Below are 21,213 nucleotides of genomic sequence, written 5' to 3'. Positions count from 1 at the left end.
ATCTCTTCTGTGAAAGAGGCGATTAGGGTTATTCCGCATTAACTGATATTTATTGAGCCGTCATTCCATAATTGACGTAACTCACCATTTATTTGTTTTGCCCTAATATTACATATTACAAGTCTGATCTTTCAAACAGGTTAAACGATCAAGCATGGACGAGTCTCAATCTAATCCTATCAACATCTCAAACAGCATTAGATCAACGACAAAGATTCCTATTCTTTACACCCAGGATTACGAAGTTTGGGCACATCATTTTGAAGACTATGTCATCGGATCTGAAGATAATGGGTATCTTATTTGGGAAGCAATTGTGTCTGGACCATTTGCTAACTCAGGAACATCAAAGATCATTAAAACTCATAAAGAATATAATGATTTGTTAAAAAATGTAAAAGACGTTGCGCAAGAGGAAAAGGAGAAGTTTCATTGCAATATCAAAGCATTGAGACTGATCCGATTCGCTCTTCAATCTGATACATTTAGGTTGGTAAGTTCCTGCAGAGAAATCTGGGATAGGTTGCGAGAGCTATATTCCACAGATGAAGATTTGGAGCATTCTATTCAGATGTTGCTTTTGTCTGAGTTTTGTGAATTTAAGCAGTTCTGATGAAACTGTCACTCAAACGTTCGATCGCTTCAATCATTTTCTTAGCAAGATGATCAAACATGATATAGAAAGGAAGATGATTGAACAGAAGGTCACCTTTTTGAATGGCCTAAGATCTTAATGGAGAGCTGTTGTGTCTATAGTCAAAGCTCATGAGCAGTTCAAGTCTTATTCGCTGGCAAAGCTGGTGGGAATTTTGAAATCTCAAGAAAAGATTGTCATGCAAGAGAAGAATGTGGTCTCAAATTTGGGGTCCTTGGCCCTCCTGTCTAAAAGCAAAAATGTGGTAGAAGATGAAGATCTGAACCTAGAAGACTATGATCTTACTTCTGAAGATTATGCAATGATGGTGTCTAATCCGAAAAGGTTTATCAAGAAAAGGTTCCCTACCAATAAGAATTAAAATTGGCAGGGAAGCTATAGTTCTGAAAAGGTTAGGGAGGAGCCGAAGACTGAGGAACCAAAGAAAGAGGCGAAGGTTGATGGAGATTCTGATGTGAATTGCTACTACTGTGGAGGAAAGAACCATTATGCCAAAGATTGTGTTATGAAGAAAATGGCAGAGAAGGATGAGGAGTAAGACGAAGAGGCTGTCTTGATGAAAAAGCTGGAACAGATCAAGAGGAAGAAAGTTGCTATTAACCCTTCTATGAATGCTCTTATTGTACAGGGTTCGGCAGAGGATGACGAGTTCGGTGGCGTGTAGGTATGGTCAACCGACTCAGAGGATGATGAGGTGAGAAAGCCTTCACATGGAAAGGCATACGTTGCAAGAGGTGACGAAAGCAGCGGGAAGTGTTTGATGGTGACTGATGTATCACACATGAGGGGATACAATACTGATGGTGGAAAAGAGGATACCAAGGAGCGAGAGGACTTATGCTTCACAACAAAACCTCTCAATGTGCAGATCAATGAGCTTGACGAATTGATCAAGAAGGTACAATCTCTTTTTATTTCATTCAAAGTCCCACAGAAATCATATGAAAAAGAATTAAATAGCTTAAATTCAAGAATCTCAAATCTGGATAGTTATTTAACTCAAACACAGGTCACCAATTCTAACCTAACTGACCAAATAAGCAGGGTGTCATCCAAGAGTGAGGAGCGAAGGATGTGGATAGAGCAAAAAGAGTCGGAGCTGATAAAATCTAAGGATGAAAACATTTATTTACAAAGAGACAATTTAAAACTTTTAAAACAGAGAAATGTTTTTTGTTTGATTGCCAAACGTCTTTATGCTAACATCACTCAACTGAATCTGAATTGTGAAATAGGACAGAAAATTCATCGCATGATTTTTCCCTTCCTTGATTTTAAGGAGGATGAAATCGATGTTGAAGCATATAACTACGAAAGTGTTGTTTCGTCTGATGATGTGAATCCCACTTACATGTATGGTCTGGACAAAATAGAATCTTTCATAAAGTCCAAAGACCATAAGGACATGCTGAAAAACCTTTTGGATGAAAACGATAAGTTTAAACTAAGGACTGAAACCATACAAAAATTTGACTCATTGAATGCCAATTTAAGTTCAAAAAATAAAATTGATGTTGAAAACGCGTCTGAACTAAATGAGGACGATGATATGAGTGTAATTTCTGTAGAGGATGAAGTCGACTGTTTTGAGTTTGTCAAGAGCAAACCCGAAAACCACAAAAATCTTATTTCTGAAAATTCTGTGGAGTTTGCTCGATTGTCCCAAAATAAGTCCCCGATTCTAGAAGAAAAGGTTGTTGTGTACCAAAAGGTGAGAACAACACCAAATCAAGTGTATAAGGTCACAGGAGTAACCGAACATCAAACAGCCGAGCTCACTGCCATAGTGAATGAAGATAACGCAGATGGTTGTGATGAGTTTTTCTGTTCGGCTCCTATAGATAATGCCGATGAAACTGTTGGTCTGTCAGAGCGGACGTCCTGGAAAACCAAAGGCAGATATGTACCAGAGCCACTGAACAAGCTTGACAACTTCGACGTGCCAAGAATTAGTGGTACAAAAGAAGTCCCTATAGAAGAAGTCACTTCCACAAGCGAAACATCATCTGTGAAAAGTGAACCGGCTGACAAGAAGAAGAAGCAAAAGCCTAACATCCACAAACAGTCGAAACAAGTGAAGAATCAAAAGCAACAAAGGAATAAACGATACAAAAGGACTCTCTCTGAGCGAAAGCAGTTTTGGCGCTCTCAAAACAATCATTTCTTTTATCACGATAAGAATTCAAAGCAAGAGAAAAAGGATTTCAGGCCACATGAGGAACAGAACCGAAAGGACAGGTTCGGTTCAGAGAGCATAAGCAACCGAAAGGACAGATTCGGTCCCGAATGCAATAGCTACCGAACGTCCAGGTTCGGTCCTCCCAATGACCCAAAACAAAAGGGTCATAACGAACCGCAAGTCAGAAGAAATACCCATTCTAATTCTTCTCATTCTCGATCCTCTTTTAAATCTAATTTTGTTCCTGCTCAAAGTTCAAAATCATCAAAGGATTTGAAAGGAAAAGCGAAGTTTTCCTCTGTCAAGGATGACCGAAAGCAGTCTAAGGCCCAAACGCCAAAACCAGAAACCAAAATGACTGTAGCTAATTCTAACAAAATCAAAGTATACACCATTAAGAAGAAAGATCAAACAACATTAATAAAAAGAACATATCTCGTTGATGTTTCTCTTACTATTCCTGTTCTTGTGAAAGGCTCACGTGGACCCAAGAAGCTTTGGGTTCCTAAATCTGCTTAATTTTTGCAGGTTATTAGTGACGAGCAGTTCGACGAAGAATGGTACATTGACAGTGGCTGCTCACGTCACATGACAGGGAGGAAGGAGGAGCTAAGGGAGTTTCGATCTCTTCAGAATGGTGGGAATGTCAAGTTCGGGAACAACTCATATGGAACGATAAAGGGTTATGGGATGATAACCAATGGAGAATTCACAATAAGAAAGGTGGTGTACGTTGAAGGGCTACAACATAATCTCATCAGTGTATCTCAACTGGTAGGAGGTACCGGTCTCAAAGTTTCATTTGACGGTGAGGGTTCAGAGATCATAGAAAAGCAAACAAAAAGAGTGATTCTCAAATCAGAACACAAAGGCGAGATGTTTCCTCTCAATCTTAAACCTATCAAAGGAAACCCAACTATATGTCTTTTATCCAAAGCACATTTTGACAAAAGCTGGTTGTGGCACTGAAGGCTCTTACATCTCAACTACAAGGATATCAACAAGCTTGTCACAGGAGGTCAATGTTAGGGGTCTCCCATTGCTCAAGTTTGATCGAGAATATTTGTGTGCTACGTTGGAAATAGGGAAGCAGAGTCGTCAAAGTCACCCATCCATTATAAACACTAAAGTTGTTGAACCACTTGAGTTACTTCACATTGACTTATGTGGTCCATCATCTATCGAAAGCATTGGCGGTAGCAAGTATATTCTTGTTATTGTTGATGACTTTTCACGTTTTACATGAGTGTTCTTTCTGAAGCACAAATCTGAGGCCACTCTCAAGCTAAAGATGTTTATTAAGCGGGTTGAAGTGCAATTGAGAAAAGTCGTTCGCAACATCAGGAGCGACAATGGACTGGAGTTCAAAAACAAAGAATTTGAAGACTTTTTGGCAGAAAAAGGAACCAGTCACAACTTCTCAGCCCCCTACACCCCTCAACAGAACGGTATTGTCGAAAGACGAAACCGGTCCTTGTGTGAGGCGGCACGAACAATGCTAAGTTTCGCTTCTCTACCTTTATATTTATGGGTTGATGCTATTGCTGCAGCATGTTTTACGCAGAACAGGTCCTATATCAACAAGCGTTTTTCTCTTACTCCTTATGAGATCATCAACAACAGGAAGCCGAACGTAAAATTCTTCCATGTATTTGGCTCACGATGCTTCATCTTCAACTCCAAAGAACATCGTAACAAGTTCGACGTTAAAGCTGATGAAGGAATTTTTCTGGGATACTCACTTACTTCAAAAGCGTACCGGGTCTTAACTAAGCGTTCGAGAAAGATTGAAGAAACGTATTATGTGACTTTCAATGACAACTACGTCAAGAAGCTGCTGAAAGAAGCCATCGAAAGACCCAGCATCTTGTGGCTAGAACCAGTGATCTCTTTAGATCGTTCTAATACTATCGATTCTCAGTTCGATATGCCATTGACCCGAAAGGCGTTCGTATTCCATGCCTTTGACAACGTTGTTGAGTTCCCTCATCCACATCCAAAGGTTGACAGGGACTTAGTCGAATTCTATCTGAGGGCCGCTCAACCATAGTACCAAACATGGAGCGCTCAAAAGATTATCAATGTTCGGGTTCTAAAGCCGTACAAGGAAGGAAACTTCACCAACGTTCGGTCTAAGGTGCTGAGAGGATCTGCCAAGACCGAACATGCCATCTCGCTTGCTGATCTTCCCAACTTGAATCCACACGACTGGATTATCTTGCACAACATCCTTCTTACTAATGAAGCAGAATATGGTCTGATCATCGACCACATCAAGAGGATGCTTGTTTGTTACATTATGGAAGTCGCCAAGATGGATCCGGAGATAGCGACTGTATTCAAGAAAAAGCCTACCATATCTCATGTTGGCTCAGCAAGTGACCTAAACATGATGCAGATGGGGAAGATAGACCCGAAGAGAAACTCCATTATGTTTACCAGAAACGAAGGCCAGAAATTTCTTTTTGCTTTGGTAGACAAACATCTTTATACCACTGCATGTTTGGAACATGTCTTAGGGATCATCCATCGATGCAAGCAGAATTCGGCGGATGACAAGAAGTACTTTCATGATATGATTCAATGGTACATTCGCTTCAGACAGACAATCCTCGCCCTGATCTCGCGTCTATTTGATACAACCAAGAAAGTTCCAGCAGCTGGTCCAAGCAAGAAGATATGATAGTCTCGCTCCAAATTGATGCAAAGGGGGAGATATTGGATAAGGTGTCTAAGTCCACAACTTATTTGGTACATACTTGACCCGACCCGGCATGGTCCATTTGGGTTGCACTTCACCCAAACGATTTATGGATAATTTTATGAGAATTGTATACTTACGATTTATTAATATATTATAAGTTATAATATATTAACATGAAGTCATGTTATTTAATTAGTTTTAGTCTTAAATTAATTATGAATTAATTTAGAGATTAAAAAGAAGACTGATTAAATTATGGGCTATTATATTTTATATAGTGTGGGCTAATACTCATTTGTTAATGGGCTAAGCTAATATGGAAGTCCATGGATGATCCATGGAGCTTTTAACCCATGGATCCTTGGAAAGGAAAAGACATGGGTTATTAGGGTTTCACCCTAACGATGCACACTATATAAAGAAGCATATGATGCAAGAAATAGGGCCTAAGGGTAGACTCTAGTTGTGTGAGACTTAGTGGTGGCCGATTCCACAAGAAAGTATACTACTCTCTCAAAGTTTTCCAAGTGTTTGTGGAGATTTTTGATTTCATTTGAGGCATTCACACTATTGGTGCTTGGCTCTCAAACTCCAAACAATCAACCATCATCAAAAGGCATGTATTTCTACTAGTACTTTTATGATTCATAATCCTTATGCTATGCTAGTTAGGAAGAAACCTTGGAAGTTATTATTTGCATGTATTTTAGAAGAAAACATAGATCCAAGGTTTATTAGGGTTGCAAGCACACTTAGGAAGTGTTAGATTGCTCAATACCCAACAGTGGTATCAGAGCCTAGGCTTGTTTTCTTGAATACTTGATGCAGATTGCTGAAAATCGAAGTTTATGTGCTGTCTGCACAGCAGACTCACCGAGTCCATGAAGGGACTCGACGAGTCCAAGACAAAATTCATCCAACTCGGCGAGTTGCTTCATGCACTCGACGAGTTGGAACCCCAGACCGCATATCTTCGAGTTTTGGTGCTAGAATTGATCTAGAATCATTACCTTAAACTGTTTTGGACTCATAAAACTTGTTTTTGATGTGGTAATGATGATGGTGGACCAATTTCAAAATTATAATCAAAATTTCAAGTTTATATGTGTTCATATGATTCTTGAAATTGTTGATGTGGATGTTCATGTTCATATGAGTTTTGTTAGATCATAGGAATTATTTGCAAATTGTTTGTTAGTTAATTCTTGATCTTAATGTGCTTTAATGGAATTCATAATTTGTCCTCAAGTTATGGAATTCCAAAAAAATTTTCTTTTAAATGTTTTTTTAAGAAGTCATAAGTTACACTTTAGAAGAGTTTTTCTAATAAATGCTTTTATGGACTTCGTTTTTCTAATAAATGCTTTTATGGACTTCATAACTTGTCCTCAAGTTATGGATTTCCAAAAGACTCTTCAGTAAAAGTATTAAACACTTAATTAAAACTCATAAGTTATGAATATCTAAAAGTTTATGAATTGTTCAAAACGTGCCCTCAAGTTTTGGAATTTGTAAAGTCTCACACAAACTTTAATTCCATACCCTAGAAGTTTTAAAAGTTAAAATTCTACCCTTATACTATTATAAGATTAATGGTTAATTATTATATATATGTATAAGAACAAGTCGTTTTACCGTTAGTAGGCCTCATTCACGAAGCCGGTCTATAAGGTGGGTATAAGGTTGTTGCCTATAAAATGGCAACTTAATGGGTGTCCACTCTCACCCACCGCTTGCTTGACTGGTGGAGGGTCGTTAGTCGAACGGGTAAGATAAGGACTTATAAATTATCAATAGTTACTTTAGGAAAAATGTGAATTTGGTTCTAGCCCATGGAATTCACACTTTGTACCTTACCAAGTCGTTGGTGGAGCATGTGTGGTTAACCGACACACTAACTTGGACTAGTAAGGATCACGAAGGGTGACTTAATGTTTGTCATAGATCAATGGAGCGTGTGTGGTTAACCGGCACATTGATTAGGTGATAATATTAAGGGTACCAAGTGAATTGGTATGGTTATTCACACCTTGTTTTGTGATCCTCGGCATCCCAGTCACAAAATTTGAGAGGGCACACTCGAGATTGAAACATGCCATTTAAAAGTTCAATGAATCTCAAAAGATCTAGGAATTTCAAATCCAATTAAAACCTAATAAATTATTTCGTTTTTCATGGTGGAAATTGGTGAATCGTCATTCGCCTACCTTCAAATATTTTATAGCTTGGATTACGGCATCCCTCTTCCAAATTATAAAATATTGTGTTGGGTCCTAGCCTTAATATTTCATATTGGGTGTTATATTAAGGATTTTGAATCAACTAACTTGATTTTATCCCATTATAGATGTCTGGTTCAGACAACTATGATCTTCCCAAATCTCTTGAAGATGGTGTCCCTCAACATCATGTTTCACTTCCTCCACCTCCTCCAATTATTCTCCCTCACCCACAAGTTCTTGAAAAGTTTAAAGTCACTCAAGCCCTATTGGCAAGCATAGTCTATGTGTGCTCACATCTTGGAGATAAAGTGACATATTCACAAGCCGGGAGAGTTGGGTGTCAAAGTCCCGTGGAAGTTGTATGTTCAATCACTTTCTTAGTAACATAGTGAGTCTCTTTGGGACTACTATGAGACGGACTATGACATGACCCTTAATGATGTTATCTATTTGATTGGTGTTGTGGAATCAGCAATGATTTGGAACACCAATAAAGCAAATTTGATTAAAAGAACAACTTCCCAAGTCTTAAATGGACATTGACAATGGTAGCATTGGATATCTAGAAAAAGATTTCTCTTCCCAATGGAAAGGGATAGGCCATAGTCAAATCGTTTGACCAAATGGTAAAGAGAAAGGCTAAGTTTGAGATAGTCTCATGTTCCATTACCAAAGGGTCCATGTGTTTTGTTGCCAAAGGAAGGGGCATTGGTTGCGAAGCTGTCCTATTCACCTGAAAGGTCATAAGGTTGATCAAGTCAAGAGGTTTGACTCTACTTCGGGTAAAGTCCACTGTCTAACTCTATTAAGTTCCTATTTGGAGATTCTTATTACATAAAATGCTGATGTTTTAAGAATCAAAGAAAAGATAGGAAGCTTAAAGTAAGTATATGTTGATTCTGATTGCAAAGGTGGGTTTTCGATCGCATGGTTCGGCAATCAGAATTTTGAGCTGTTGCTTAAGAGTTATAATATATTGCTTATGAATAGATAACAACAAGGTTTTCATGTGGATTGTAAGGATATGTTTTTCCGCAAAGTTTTAAAATAAAAGAAAAAAGGGTTTTAATTTTATTTATTTTAAAAATATCCTTACAATGGCATCTGTGGAAAATTGTTGCTTATATGTTTCCAGTAATAGCAATATTGGAAAGTGGATTTGATTCCTTCATTTGTGGTAGTGTCTGAGTTTACCGAATGAAGAAAGTTTTCATCATCCAAGTTTCAATTGGACAGAAACTTGGAATCATACAAGTTGTATTGAATGATGAATGAGAATTTTCATCTTTGAAAATTAAGACTAATTCTTTGATCACATGTATATGTGAGTCAATTGAAGGACTAAGGAATTAGGTACACTGGGTGTGTGATGGTCAAGGTCCACCACAAAGATTGATTTGTCATGATTTACTAAAGATTAGTAAATATGATTATACTTATGAGGTTAAGTATAATTCTGTAACATTGGAAAGGTTACAATGTATGACAAAACAAATGAGAAGAATCAAATTAGGCAGAAAGATAAAAGTTTCTCAAATCTGAAAGGATGGGAGAGTACTTTAGTATCGTATTTCGTGATCATCTTAATGATTATGAAACCATATCACAAATTCATACTCTAAGGACGTCTTAGTGCATTGTTATGGCTAAGAAGAGAGGTCAAGATCGAGAATATGAGTCATACTTCGTTCCAAAACAATTCTTAGAGTCATACTCCAAGATTGTAACATTGAGTGACATAAAGTAAGGTTTAAAACACTTATCAAATGTAGTATAAAATGTTTCTACCCTTGTACATTTGAGATTGGTAAGTTGTGATGTCTTGGATGAGACAAAGACCAACTAAGACCGATTGTGTGAAGTGTTAGTCTTGATAAGAATCCGCATTGTCCCTTGAATATTTGTTTTGTCAAGGAATGGTTCTTGACTGGGGAAACTTATATGTCAAGGGGACAGTGGGAGCCTTAAAGATCCTGAAAGAGTTTCAAGATTTAATCAAGAGTAAAACCTGTAATTTATCACTAGCACACGACTTAAGGTTTGCAACCTATCGTGTTGACATAATTCTTATTTCTGTACCTACTTCAAATAAGTTGAATTTGCATGTGAGTTATCAGAGTTCAACTTGGAAGAATAGGTGGGCCTTGTGCTACCAAGGTGACAAGAAACTAAGATTGAACAAGTTTAATCCATGTAAGGCTGAATTTGTCACTAACCTTATCTTGTGATTATGTTTTGACAAATTCACATGGATAGGAACTCATACACTATAAAATCTAAGTGTCATAAGGTTTCTCTCCGATTAATGAAAATGATGGTGAGGAAACGCTTTCACTAAGTAGATTTTACGTAGATATCAATTGTGTTATTTGCATTTTCAAAAGTTGTTAGTGGAGCGTGTGTGGTTAACCGGCACACTAACATGGACTTGTGAGAAATGGCAAAGGTCTAAGAAATTGAGACTATGATTACGACATCCCTTTTCATAGTTCTTGAAATTGCTTAGACACACATGTGAGCTATCTAAGAAAGGGTGTATGAATCTAAATTTCAGAAATCCAGCAGATTTCTGGAAATATGTCAGAGCTAGTGGGAGCATAAGTGTTATGCTGATAATCATCATGTTAGTGGGAGCATGATTATTACGTTTAGTGTTGCAAGTTAGCAATGTTAATTATAGAAAACAAAGTTTCAATTCGTGAAGTTGCAGGGGTTGAAAATTTGTTTTGCTATAATTAAGGGAGAGGAAATTATACTTCGTTTCAATTCTAAAGCTTAGATTGAGATTTTAATCATCTTTACTCAAGAATATATATATGTATGAATTTGATGTTGGAATGGTTCAACTTGAAGAAATTCTATATATATTGTGTTTTCAAAATTCGGTTATGATTACGGCATCCCTTTCATAGTTAAATTTTGAAAACGCAATATATATAGAATTTCTTCAAGTTGAACCATTCCAACATAAAATTCATACATATATATTCTTGAGTAAAGATGATTAAAATCTCAATCTAACAGTGGTATCAGAGCCTAGGCTTGCCTGTTTGATACTTGATGCAAAATAGTGAAAAAAGTTGAAATTGTTGCTGTCTGGCTGATGGACTCGCCGAGTCCATGGGGGGGACTCGCCGAGTTCAAGGCAAAATTCATCCTACTCGCCGAGTAGGTTCGTGCACTTGGCGAGTAGAATGATCAGAATGCAGAATTTCGACTTTTGCTGCTGGAAATGGACTAGAAACATTACCCTAACCTGTTTTGGTGTTTTAAAACTTGTTTTAGTTGGTGTAATGGTTGTTCTAATCCATTTACAATAGCATATATCAAAATTCCATGATTTTTATATGTTCATATAATTCTTGAAATTTTGATGATCATGTTCATGTTCTTATGAATTTAGAAGATGATAGGGATTATTTGCTGAATTGTTTAGAATTAATTCTTGATCATTTATGTATTTTAATGGAGTCCATAATTTGTCCTCAAGTTATGGATATCCAAAGGTCACTTTTCTTTAACACACATTTAAACACATAAGTTACATGAAAATGAAGAGTCTTCATTTTTATGAACCTTTAATTCATAAGTTATGAAATGATAAGTATTGGATAGTTACAAAAATTGCCCTCAAGTTTTGGAATAAAAAATATCGTAGCAAAAGACTAGTCTAGTATCATGTCTTTATAACAAACATCATGAATCGTGTCCCATATGCTTCAGATACAGGATCGATTGCATGTGCTATAATATTCATCTTTTCTAAATTTTCCAAATGCTTAAGGCATTGAGAAGGGAAAAGTCTAGAACTGGATATGACTAAAGTGATTAAGCAATTGTCGAGGACAAATCTGAGGTTCACCAAAGATTGGTTGCTTAGGGACAGTTGGAAGTATGATGTAAGTTGTCGAAAATGACCATATTGACATATTCTGAAAAGAAGTAACTCTTGTTCGGAAGTGATAGTCAAAATGGGACTATGGAAATGTCTCCATAGGTGGAAGTTATTCAATCTATGTAAGATTAGAAAAGCTTAATGCAAGAAGGATGTTCAAAGCATTGTACTTTGAATATGAGACTTCCGTTCCATAGAGGCTGACCTTCTTTGGAATACTCTATAATGACTGGTGACAAGGTTTTGGTGACTTTGTGCATAATCATTACAAGAGGAACATTGCATAAAAGTTTAAAATCTAACAGATTTTTTTGGTAAATGATAGGAATCGGGGATTCTCACATTTACAATAAGGATTTGGGATTGTGAAATGAGTATCAATGGAATCATGTTCAATTGATCTACATCACAATGTAAGGATCATAGAAAAACATAGTGTGCATACTTGGAGTATGGCATAACTATTGTTTAGAAAAACAAAGTGTACATGCTAGGAGCATGGGACGACTGTTGTTTTTATTCAAGTCTTAAGTTGATTGTTTGAAACATTATACAATGAATAATGTGTAATCAATATGGTGATAAATAAAAGGTGGTTCTATTTATATTCAAAAGGGTTCTGAGACCATATTGGATTCGATTATTATTGTGTTTCACTTTGCATGTTTTGACTTCCTAAATAGCTAGGTTATTCTTTCCGAATGACTGAGTTATTTAAACACTCCACAGTCGTTCATATGTTGGAAGTAGGTATGAATCAAGACTGTCATGAATCAAGTTTGTAGATGGCTAAATGGGTTTAGTCATAGTAATGGTTGCTACAACATTCATGAGTGCTCATAATTTATGAGTATTGGAATAAACCCACGCTCACTTGTATCACTTCATGGGATTTATCTCGAGTGATCGTGAGACGGTAATATCATATAAATCTTCAAGCCTAGAGATATGAGTTGTTACCTATGAGTTGGTTGGGCATTGATTGCACGTAAACGCATCAGTAACTTGATGTTATAAAATGTGCCATTGTGTACCATTCAACAAGTAGTAGAACAAGCATATGAGTCGAAGTTTATCTGTTCCTTCTAGAAATAGAAGCGATATATGGGCCCCTCGATGATTTTGTTGTGACCTATGTACCGGCCGGTTAGAACTAAATTGATGTGTTCGATTAAGTTCATTGTCAAACAAATTGAAAATCGGGAAACAAACTGCTGGACAATAAGTACGACGTTGTTCCATGTATTTGTCCGGCTGATATCATGAGAACAGAGGATTATATGATCACTTATCTAAAATGGCGCTTCATAGTTCAACAGAGTTTTCGAGAGCTACGATTGCTGGTTGGTTCCTGAAGTAACATACGCAATTATAGTTATTAGACTTATCCAAGTGGGAGTCTGTTGGATAAGGTGTCTAAGTCCATAACTTATTTGGTACATACTTGACCTGACCCGGCATGGTCCATTTGGGTTGCACTTCACCCAAACGATTTATGGATAATTTTATGAGAATTGTATACTTACGATTTATTAATATATTATAAGTTATAATATATTAATATGAAGTCATGTTATTTAATTAGTTTTAGTCTTAAATTAATTATGAATTAATTTAGAGATTAAAAAGAAGACTGATTAAATTATGGGCTATTATATTTTATATAGTGTGGGCTAATACTCATTTGTTAATGGGCTAAGCTAATATGGAAGTCCATGGATGATCTATGGAGCTTTTAACCCATGGATCCTTGGAAAGGAAAAGACATGGGTTATTAGGGTTTCACCCTAACCATGCACACTATATAAAGAAGCATATGATGCAAGAAATGTGACACTAGTAGTGTGAGACTTAGTGGTGGCCGATTCCACAAGAAAGTATACTACTCTCTCAAAGTTTTCCAAGTGTTTGTGGTTATTTGTGATTCCATTTGAGGCATTCACACTATTGGTGCTTGGCTCTCAAACTCCAAACAATCAACCATCATCAAAAGGTATGTATTTCTACTAGTACTTTTATGATTCATAATCCTTATGTTATGCTAGTTAGGAAGAAACCTTGGAAGTTATTATTTGCATGTATTTTAGAAGAAAACATAGATCCAAGGTTTATTAGGGTTGCATGCACACTTAGGAAGTGTTAGATTGCTCAAAACCCAATAGGAGATTGTTAGGTCCAGCTTAGTGTTGCGTCTATTAGGCTCGTTAGCTAGTCCAAGTTTTGTCTCCGGTATGGGCCTGTCTATCCGTGAGTTTTATGTAAGGTTTTTTTATAAATAGATGCTTGCATGCATCCTAGAATGAAACGATTAGATAAGTAGTTTCAAGCGTATAAGCAATTGGAGAGATTTTCACTCAAACAGGTCAAGTCACGGCCTCAATTGCTAATTTGTTTGAGCAGTTTGTAGAACTATTCGATGAACCGGAGAAAGCTACTCTCTCGGAAGCCAAGGCAGCAGACAACAAAGTCGACCATTTGAGGCAAATCGTCGAAGATGCCGCCAAACGAATGGGTGAAGGAGAACGTGTTCCAAATGAACCTCCAAAGCATGGTGCTTCAGTTGAGGGGGAGAGTCCACCTCCTTCAAAACAACCGAGCTCACAAATTGAGGGGGAGAACTCTATTCCAGTTCCACCCGAAAGCTCAACTGCACCTGAAAGTCCTGTAGCACCAGAAAGTCCACCTACACCGGAAAGCTCATCAGTCGAGGGGGAGAATGTCGATATGTTCTACGACGACGATAGTCAATCTGAATTAGAAGAAATGGTGAACGCTGAATTGGATCCATCCTATGATCCAAATTACCCTCCTCTTGTTAAGTGGACTAGAGATCATCCTGTATCTCAGGTAGTGGGTAATGTCTCTGAAAAGGTCCTGACCAAAACTCAACTTAAGGCAAAGAAAACATCTTTATTCTCCAAAGTAGAGTTCTGCATGTATAATTCATTCGTATCAAAAGTTGAACCGAAGACAGTAAATACTGCTCTTGATCACTCTGACTGGGTTCAAGCTATGCAAGATGAACTCAATGAGTTTGAAAGAAATAAGGTTTGGCGCCTCATTCCAACTCCTAAAGACGCCTCAGTTGTTGGTCTCAAATGGGTATTCAGAAATAAAATGGACAAGGAAGGCAATGTGATTCGAAACAAAGCTCGTCTCGTGGTGAAAGGATATTGCCAGGAGGAAGGAATTGACTATGAGGAAACTTTTGCTCCGGTAGCGAGGCTGGAATCTGTTCGAATATTTCTGGCCTATATTGCACACAAGAACTTCGAGGTCTACCAAATGGACGTGAAATGCGCCTTTATGAATGGAGAACTTGAAGAAACAGTCTACGTGGAGCAACCTCCTGGATTTGTTAATGAAAAGTACCCCAATCACTGTTATATTCTGGACAAAGCGGTTTACGGTCTGAAACAAGCACCTAGGGCATGGTATCAAACGCTAACCAAGTTTTTAAAGATGTCAAAATTCAAACAAGGTTCGGTTGACCCAACCTTCTTTCGTAAGAAGGAAGGTAACCACCTTATGATTGTTCAAATCTATGTCGATGATATCATCTTTGGCTCAACGAATCCTAGCTTAACAGCTGAATTCAGAAAGTTGATGGAGACTAAATTTGAAATGAGCTCAATGGGTCCGATTAACTTTTTCCTTGGTTTAAATATTAGACAGGGACCCGAATGCATCTTTATCAACCAGGAAGCTTACACCAAGACTCTTCTTGCTAAATTTGGCATGATGGGAGACTCAAAGGTTAAAGTTCCAATGGCATTCGGCACCAAGCTCACACCATCCTTGGAAAAAACGGCAGTCGATATTACGTTATATCGCCAGATGATTGGTTCTTTAATGTACCTTACTGCTAGCAGGCCTGATATAATGTTTTCTGTGTGTTACTGTGCTAGATTTCAGGCGAATCCTTGTGAACCACATATGCTTGCAGTGAAAAACATTCTCCGGTATCTGAAACGAACCACCTCTCTTGGTTTATGGTATCCATCAAACTCAGGTTTCTTCGTTCAAGCCTACTCAGATGCTGACCTTGGAGGTTGTGGTTTAGACAGGAAAAGCACCACTAGAGGCTGCCAATTCCTAGACGGGAAGTTGGTTAGCTGGCAAACAAAGAAACAAACATGTGTATCTCTGTCTACAGCCGAACCAGAGTACATCGCAGCTGCCTCCTGTACATCTCAAGTGATTTGGATCCAAAGCCAGCTCCGGGACTATGGACTCAATATGAAAAAGATCCCACTATATTGCGATTCAGAAAGTGCAATTAGGATATGTCATAACCCAGTGCAACATTCCAAGACCAAGCATATAGCACTGAGGTATCACTTCATTAAAGATCATGTGGAAGATGGGAACGTCGAAATTCACTTTGTTCGAACCACTGATCAATTGGCTGACATCTTCACCAAAGCTCTTCCTGAAGCATCTTTAAAAAAAATCTACAAGGGCTAGGAATGATGGAATCGGAGTCAGTACCAAAGACTACTTCTCAAAATTAAACGTTGGAAGCGAAATAGACCGAACGTTCGGGTTCGGGTCTCATGTGTGCCGAAATGAACCGAACACTCGGGTTCGGGTCGTGTTCTGGTATACCGAAATGAACCGAACACTCGGGTTCAGTCGTCTTATCTGATCGTCGCTTATCACTCTAAGGTAGTTTCTTTGGTTATAAACCTTTTGTATCATTTTCTTTATTCATTTCACTTATTTTCAAAGTTCCTTTCTTTTTCAGACTTATTTTTTTTGCAACCGAAATAGACCGAACGCTCGGGTTCGGTTACAAATTTTTTTTAGCTGAATTAAACCGAACGCTCGGGTTCGGTTCCAAATTTTTTTTGTGTCTAATTTTTTTTACTTATTTGTTTAATTTTTTTTTAACTCAAAAATTCCAAAATATATTTTTTCTCTCTTATTTTCTTTTCGTGAATTCAAAAACTCCAAAAATATTTTTTTTATTATTTTGTTTTGTTTTGTGTCTTATCTTTTTGTGTGTCTATTTGTGGGGAAATCATTTCCGTAGTTAAGTGTCCCTAGAAGCATGCTGATGTATGTGTCCAAAGCCTCACCTGATTCTGAATAATAGCCTTACTGACTTGGTAAATACAAACCTTGTCTTCCCAATTAGGCTTCCATATTTATTCTAATCATGAGCTACCTGACTCTCTTCTCACATGAGATAAGAGTTTTCTGCTTGGTCCTTATTTTAACAGCAGAGGTACTTTCGTTTCTCTACACCATCTACTCTAATTTTCTCCATCTCATTCGCTTCATAAACGTAACCCTTGAGACTCTCAGAAATTACCACTGAGGTTTATGGTTACATAATTTATGTGTTCATGATCTTAGCTTCGTGTCACTACGAACTAAGTGAAACCCACAATTCAATACTGTGACAACCCGAAATTTCCATTCTGAACAAACCATTTCAATCCAATAGAAGTTAGAACGGTTACAGTCAAAATTCAGACATTGAGTATAAGTTTGGCAGTTTTCAGGATTTTACACTTAAGAAGATATTAGGAGAGTGGATGCACTAGGGTTTTGTGCAACACTTAAATTCCAATACTCTAGGATATTAGAGTTCATTCCGAGAATAGAAATATTTTCTGCCAAAAATCTCAGGACTATAAATAGAATTCTAAACCAAATTGGTTCATTAGTTGAATTCCAATTAGAGAAAAGCCAAATTCTCTCTCACGGATCTTCGGGTTTTCATCCCAAATCGTGAGTACACTTCTCTAGTTATGTTATAATGCTTTTTTTTATGCTTATTAACATAGATTGTATGGCAAATATATGAGATCCGGGAGTTTACCGCCCAAGAACGTTCTTGGGGAGTAAACTCCAAAATGAAGCTTAAAGGCCATCTAGTCCCATTTCCTTGTTAGGTAACTAGCTTAGGATAATATGTATGATCATTTGAGACTAAAAATCAATCAAGATCACATAGCTTTAGGAGTTTACGGCCCAAGAGTTTCTTGGACCGTAAACACCAATTTCAAGGGCTTAAATGTGCCCTAATCACCCCCAAAGGCTTTAGACTTTAACACTCAATTACTTCTAGCTAATTTGGAGACTTTAACAAATCAAGAACACCCCTTAAAGGGAGTTTACGGCCAAGAAATGCTCTTGGGTCGTAAACACCAAGTAAGGGAACCAATGTGTGCCTAGGGTCCCCCTTAGCCTTAAACAAAAGCCTAGAAGTTATCCTACTTGTGCAAGAGACCTGAAAGAATTAAAACATCCATCCCATGAGAGTTTACGGCCGAAAACTCCAAGGGAATATGGTCTCTGGGCCATAAACTCCCCAAAGGAGTTAATATGGTACCCAAACACTTGTTATAGCCCTGAAACAATTCACCACTAGAGTTGTAATAATTCTAAGCACCAATTAGAGCCTTGGTTGAGAGTTTACGGCCAGGAGTTTACTCCCCTGGGCCGTAAACTCCAATGAATATGGTCATTAGACCTTAAACTCCCATTAGGGGCTTTGTACTCTTTTGTTGCAACCCATTAGCCTCCTAGCACTTGACCAAAAGTGTTTTCCTCGCGCTTAAATGTTATACTTGTATAATTGGTGTTTTAATCACTAATTATTTATATACATATGTTTTCATATGTAATTAGGATGATTGTGTGTGTCTAAGTCTTCACTTGACACCAAGCACTTGCCCGATCCTTCCTTACGATAACAGTCCGTTCAATTTCAGTCACTTACTGCAGGTGAGTTCATACCCCTTAAATAATGTTTTAAACTATTTTTAAATGTTTTATGGGGGGGGATACAAGTAGAATTATGCTAGTTAATATATCAATCACATGCGATTAATAAGTAGAATTACGCTAGTTATTATATCAATCACATGTGATTAATATACAGCATTCAAAAGATTTGGCTACTCATTAGCCGTTTTACCAAACGGTTTCCTTCAAATGATTTTTATAAACATTTTATATGTTTTAAACTACTTATTACACTGTACATCTTACTCTATACATTACCTTTCAAACTTATTTACAACTATGTTTCGAACAAATGTTTCCTTATACTTAAACTGTTTTATCAAACTTATGACTTCAAATTGTTTTATAGATTGACATCAAGTCGATCATTTCTTAAAATAATATTTATGTTTCAAATGTTTTTACAAAACTTATTTATGCTTTTTATATTATAAATTGCGTGCCTCTATATGTATAGTTATATAAGAAATATTTAAAAGACTTAGGAAGGCTATCCACCCTATTTCCTTTTCGCGCTTGAGATGTGGTCTGGTGGGATATCGGGTACTCGTCCGAAGGTCGTTTAAATATTAGTTATATATCATGTGTACATATATAGTCATAAAATGTCCTTCCAGTTCATCCCATGCCCTTGGGTAGCAAGGGTATACATCCATGACCATACGTAGCAGATACATTACTAGTAAACTACCATATGGGTAGTTCAGGAAGATACTAGAACAATTACTAGAACACGATATCATACAATGATTCAGTTCATTCATGAGTCAATACTTTCTAGAATATTACAGTACATTACGTATACAACTATACTAGGAAGAGAACATATACAACCATACTAGAATGATTACATTACTATACTTGCTAGGTAGAGAGCACATACATTACAGCTAGAACAGTTCATTACATTACATATACAAGAATACGTTAATTATTGTGATTTAAATCGGAGCATGACTTAAATGTCATGACTCGAGTTGTAGCCAGAGTCTCTTGGAGGGAGAGCGTGAGTTTGCGTATAGATCTATACTGGATTGACAATCCTACACCTTGCTGCTAGCTACAGCCGGACCTGCAGGTCTGCGGGTGCCAAACGTCATTCCGTTATTATGACCATTCATTATGTCGTTGTTACTAGTCGATAGTATGGTGCAATTTATCACATAATGCCTTAATATAAATCCGGTTTAAGGTAGTTAGTACGGTAGTAGTTCTTATAGCACTACACCATAGTACTATTTCATTTTCCCATTTCATTCACTTCATGAACATTCACACGACGCACGGTAATGTAGAAACTATATTTTTGTTAATGATAGCTATACTTGGGAAAATACATACTCTTACAAGAGACACACATCCAGACACTAGATGCCTTGGTAGAAGGCTACATTCAGAACAGTTAGGTCTTGGTAGAAGACACCTTCATATACTAGTAGGAATCATAGGGATTCTAGGGTTTTTCAAACACTTACAGTTCATATACACTTTAAATACTTACAATACATAGACTTACAAATTATTACATACAAATACTTACATACAAATTAAGACACTGAATACTTATGATCTCACCAGCTTCAAAGCTGACACTCGCTTTCAAAATTACTTGTATCCTCAGGTCATCATAGACAGGTATCGATGCAAGAAGAAAGGAAGATGGAGCTTGTTCAAGACTTATCTTTCATTTTGATTTATGCTTTAGTGTTTATCAAAATTTGACAGAACACATTTGTATAATAATTATATTATTAATGCAATGGATGATGTTGTTGCTTGTTTACTACTTTACATTGTTGTTGATATTATACATGACGTCCTCCGCCCCAGAACGTTTCCGCCTTTCTCGGTTTTGGGGTGTGACAAATACCTACTATGATTTGATGGTCAACAAACAATTTTACTCTAGCTATCACTAACGAATTGACGGATTTATCTATGAGGATCGAAAGTCAAATCTCTAATTTTCTTTTGAGTGATTCCTATGAAATTGTTACGTCCTATAACATTTCTTCCCTTGGAATCTAGTTTTAAATTTTGTTTGAGATTTTACATAAACTATTTTATCTAGCCACTTAAATTATTTCAAACCTACCTGTTCAACAGACTACATTGGTCTCACAAGTACTTCGTTTGATTTTTGTCTTATATCAAGATTAGGAATTCTGAACTGAAGCGAAAGCCACCCAAATAAGCCTAATTAAAAGACGCCTTTCAACACTTCTTAATAAGTGTCTGATCGTTATTCAACGGGAAACCACACAAACACTTTAAGGTCTCTCTTGACTTTGAAGGAAGAGATTCGTGCCTGGGATCCATTGTTTCGTGTCTTTATTGACATCACAAAATCCCTCATATGTGTTGCTTTATTTCTTTTTCTTTTACACACTAAGCACGAAAATCTTTTTGGTTTTCCACAATTCTGGTTTCATTAATTACATGGCATCATTTTTTAAATGGGATTTGAAGTAATAAAAGGGTTGTGGTTAATATTGATCCACGCGGGAAACTTTGCTTTAAGATGACGTTAACTCTAAAAGGATAAGATGCTAATATGTTGACTCAGGCGGGAGTCCAATCGATTTGAATTGCAAACGGCGCTTGACAGCCAGGCGTGTGAAGTGGAACCGTTTCATCTCTAGACGGCGCCTGATGGGAAGGCGTGTTAACCGGGACTGACACTCTCTCTCATGTGTGATCATCGTCGCTCATAACTGCCACGCATCCATCACTTCCGAAAAACCCTTTGCATTTCCCTCGAAGATTTGGGACAGATTCTTCTCTCTCCTCTACCCACAG

The sequence above is a fragment of the Lactuca sativa genome, chromosome 9 (assembly GCF_002870075.4).
Source record: "Lactuca sativa cultivar Salinas chromosome 9, Lsat_Salinas_v11, whole genome shotgun sequence".
Lineage (NCBI taxonomy): Eukaryota > Viridiplantae > Streptophyta > Magnoliopsida > Asterales > Asteraceae > Lactuca > Lactuca sativa.
Note: the sequence above shows the minus strand (reverse complement) of the source record.